The sequence below is a fragment of the Octopus bimaculoides genome, chromosome 14, assembly GCF_001194135.2.
Source record: "Octopus bimaculoides isolate UCB-OBI-ISO-001 chromosome 14, ASM119413v2, whole genome shotgun sequence".
Taxonomy (NCBI): Eukaryota; Metazoa; Mollusca; class Cephalopoda; order Octopoda; family Octopodidae; genus Octopus; species Octopus bimaculoides.
Window position 1 is genome coordinate 36,000,561 of NC_068994.1, and position 4,586 is coordinate 36,005,146.

The window sequence follows — 4,586 nt, forward strand, 5'->3', positions numbered from 1 at the left end:
ATATATATATATATATATATATATATATATATACATACATATATACATATACATATATATATATATATATATGTATGTATGTATGTATATATATATATGTGTATGTATGTATGTACATCCCATATTGTACATACATATATATACTTATACATGTATGTGAGCAGATTAGTGCTTCATAATGCATTTTGGTTGTACAAAAGGTTTGGAAATAAGAGGGGATTTATGGAATGTCAAGAGAAAATGTGATTCACTTAAGTTATATCATTATTGCCACTTTTATAAATCCCGCCTATTGGCTTTCTGCTATTTGTAAAGTAACTTCCTGTCAACTACTATCATTCTCAACTATTCTTCTGCAGGTATATCTTCTCTCTCTCCTCTACTGCACCGATGATACTCAATACTAGGCTGTGCTGACTTCCCCCCTAATTTCTTTCTTCAACATCTACTTTACAATTGCATCCTTGATCAATAATAATATAAGATGCTGCATTTAATAAAACCAGTCATATGGTCGAGACAGACTGTCATATGAAAGATCAAACTGTGATATACAAAGAACACATCAAAATACTATGTGTGTGTGTGTGTGTGTGTGTGTATACATATACATATATATATATAAAAACATATACATATATATATCTATATATATATATACGTATGCATATATATATATATATATATATATATACGTATGCATATATATATATATATATATATATATATATATATATATATATATATATATATATATATATATATATATATATACGTATGCATATATATATATACACATATGCATATATATACTCATATGCATATATATATACATATATATATATATATACGTATGCATATATATATATACACATATGCATATATATACTCATATGCATATATATATACATATATAAATATATACATATGTATACATATATATATGTATATATATATGTATATATGGACACATGCAAATACACACATGCATATACAAAACGCTAGTCACACATACACATATGTAGTACATACATAAGCTTCAAGCATCAGGTAAAAAGTGGGTTGATGTGACAGATCAAGGATAACCTAATATGAAGTAGTATACATGCAAAACCAAGAGGAAAAGCTTGTATAAAACAGATAATGTGGGTGGGTTGAAGAGAGGAAAGCGTCTTCTCTTCAGAACTAAACAAGTTCAGATTTCCTATTCTGTTGCTCTTAGAGCTTTGTAATTGTTTGATACACTATGTATGTCATAAAAAGGTTCATAGCTACCGAATGTTATATATCATGATAATGGTGATGGTGGTGGTAGTGGTAGTGGCGGTGGCGGCCGTGGCAGTGGTGGTGGGCTGTTAGGACCAGACATAGTGGTGGTCTTACCTTTATAATCATGAAAGATGAAGAAACTAGGAAATTAGATACTCTATAGCTATGCTTTCTTCTTTCACAAACACACACTCACATACATACAATGATGCACATACATACACAAGCATACATACAGTCAATGTTTATAATTCTTTGCTAATTCTATAGTTGCCAACTCATTATCTATTAATCAATATCTATTTATCTCCCTCGAGTGACAAAGTTAGTCATTTGTCTTTCTTAATCAGATACATCCATTAATGGGTGTAATTGATCTTGACTTCAGAAGAGTGGTCCCTCAATATTTTACACACATTATAGAACTTGAACTCAGCATTGCAAGTCAAGGAAACATTCCTCAATTATGCAGTGTTCTCACTGCTTGGTATAAAGCTGCACCTCCAATGGAATTAAACTAAGTCAAACGATTGAAAGCTAAGTGTTTTGGTCATGGGTTGAATTTGAAATCAGCATTGCAAGCCAGTGAAACATTCCTCAATTATGCAGTGTTCCCACTACTCACTGTAAGAAGCTGCACATTCATTAGAATAAGGGTCAATCAAACAAATGGAAGCTAAGTAGCATGATCATGAGTTGATGGATACTATATAAAATGTCACCTATTCAGTCAGTGAATCAACACACAAGCATTTCTAGCAATTTCCTATATATTAAATCATAATATGCTTGCTAACTTCACCAGTTAGCATTACCATCATATCAACGACATATCACATCACCATCATGAAAGATATCACAAAGCAGCCTATATCACCATGTCAACTGGTGCCCAGGACAAATTTCCCTTCTATCAATTTCAATCCCTTCATTTAGATGTGAACTACACTAATATGTACCTCCTGTATTCAATACGACCACCTACTATTACTATGATCACATACTTATATGGAAGTGGCAGCAATAAGGATATCTGTTTTTATTGCAAACAGTATTTCTGCTTCCAGTAAAGGTGGGGAATCTCTTGTGTAACAATCTCATCAATTCATCAGCAAGTACTTCAATATAACATTTACATAGAATAAGATATTTGTCATTATCCAATATTTATATTCATATTTAATATTCCCACACACAGGCATATGTAATGTATGTATGTATGTATGTATGTATGTAAGTATGTATGCATGTATGTATATGTGTGTGTGTATATATATATATATATATATATATATATATATATATATATATATATATATATATATATATATATATATATATATATATATATATATATATTGTAATGAACAACCTGCACAGATTACTTGTTTATAGGCATCAAATGTTTATGCAGCACATCACTTCACTCCCTCCATAAAATTGACAGTACCTGAACAGGTGTACAGTGTGCCACATATCAGGTGTCGAAGTGATCACAGAATGACATGAGATGAATTGTTTTACTCAAGAACACTATGCTTTGCCTGGTCTGGGAATCAAACCCATGATCTTGTGATTGTTAGTGCAACACCCTAACCACTAGGTCCTGCACCCAATGGATTTACAAATATAATATCCCTACATTCACTCTCTATCTCCCATCTTATCTGAACTAACTATTGCTTAACCATCCTTTGACTTTTTTTCTGTGGAAGTTCCCGCAGTAGGCATATCATAACCACTTATGTATGTTTATTTTTGTTCTTTCGTGAAGCAAGAGTAATGTTTTCTTGTTTTTGTTTGAGAGTGACGACCTGTAACTTTTAACAATTTGAAGAAGGTATTGTTTCCAGCTCTTTATCATTTGTTATCAGTTTGTTGTATTCCTCTATTAGTCGTACACCTCTTTCTGCAATGTCATTTACCACTTTGAGTCCATATGCGGTATCTCTTGCATTCGCATAACTTTCATCATCCTTCCATTCTTCAACCTCTTTTTCAAGAAAAGTGAAAGGCACTTCTAGGATTTCAAAGAATCTTTTTGTGTTGGCAGTAACAAAATCCTGCAGTTGTTTCTGCCCAACTGATTCAGGATTTATAGATGCTTCTTTGCTCAGTTTTGACTCAACTGGTTTCTGCAGAGCATGCTTCATTTTAATTTTTTGTTTCATGCGAAACAGCTGAACCAAAAAAGGCAAGCGCCACAAGCTCTTCAGAGAGGTACCACAAATGTCTCAAAAAACTTATTGAGTGCAGCACTTGCAATTTTGTCATCCATTTGCTTGTATAGCTGCAGACTTTGCTCAAAATGCAAATCTGAATGAGGGTGCACATGTGGGTATGGATGCCAGGTACCATGAACTGATGTATATCACAGCTGAAAAGCAGCAAACATCTCTCAGTCCTTTTTCCTCTCTCTCAGTTACTTTAAACTGAGATTTAAACATCAAATTTTAATGCAGTAAATTAGCTTGGCCATCCGTCATGTTCTGTGATAAGTTCCAGGTTCTTTAAAGCTAATTCCTGACTTGGGGGTACTACCAAGGAAAATGAGTATTAGCTCGAGCAATTCCTTGTAGTCATCATGAGGCTACTGTTCATCAAGCTGAGCATGAGCAAATTGAATGATTTCTTCAGCATCTGAGATTTTCTCTGCAATGTTAGGGTCATCTGCTGCTGTTTGATAATTGTTCTTGTCAATTTTCACCCACTTCACTTTGAATCTCTTAAACAGTTGTATGTCAAGGCCAGTAGAAGATGGCAAGGAGACAGAAAATGTACAATAAATACAAACTGAAAAATAACAATATAAAAAATGCTCAGTGGATGGTAGCAACCGCTAAAATGACTTCAATAGTGCTGGAATTTCACTTGTTGAGTTTTTGCCCTAAATTAAATAAAATTAGAGGGTGTCTTCAAGTTTTTGAAATGATAAGTCATTTTGCATCACCCTAGTATATATAGGCGCAAGAATATATAGCATATATAGGCCTAAGAATATATTTATATGTATATGTTTGTGTGTCTGTATTTGTCCCCACATCATCAGTTGACAACTGATGTTGGCGTGTTTATATACCCGTAACTTAGTGGTTTGGCAAAAGAGACTGATAGAATAAGTACTAGGCTTACAAAGAATATGTCCTGGGGTCAATCTGCTCGACTAAAGGCAGTGCTCCAGCATGGCTGCAGCCAAATGCCTGAAACAAATAAAAGAATAAAAGAATATATGCCCATATGTGTATATATATATATATATATATATATATATATATATATATATATATGTGTGTGTGTGTGTGTGTGTATGCATATAT

The 4,586-nt window shown here is 32.9% G+C and overlaps 1 protein-coding gene across 3 annotated transcripts in view; it reads right to left on the reverse strand.

Moving 5' to 3' along the window:
* The window catches only part of LOC106879921 (protocadherin beta-15), a 227,048-nt gene that overhangs the window by 9,248 nt on the left and 213,214 nt on the right, over positions 1 to 4,586 (reverse strand). The window contains exon 4 of one of the 3 annotated variants that reach the window (XR_008265546.1): positions 4,402 to 4,469. The exons of the other annotated variants lie outside the window; for them this stretch is intronic. The gene's annotated coding sequence lies outside the window, so the exon portion shown is untranslated. The remainder of the gene's footprint in view (positions 1 to 4,401; positions 4,470 to 4,586) is intronic. 3 annotated transcript variants of the gene reach the window in all.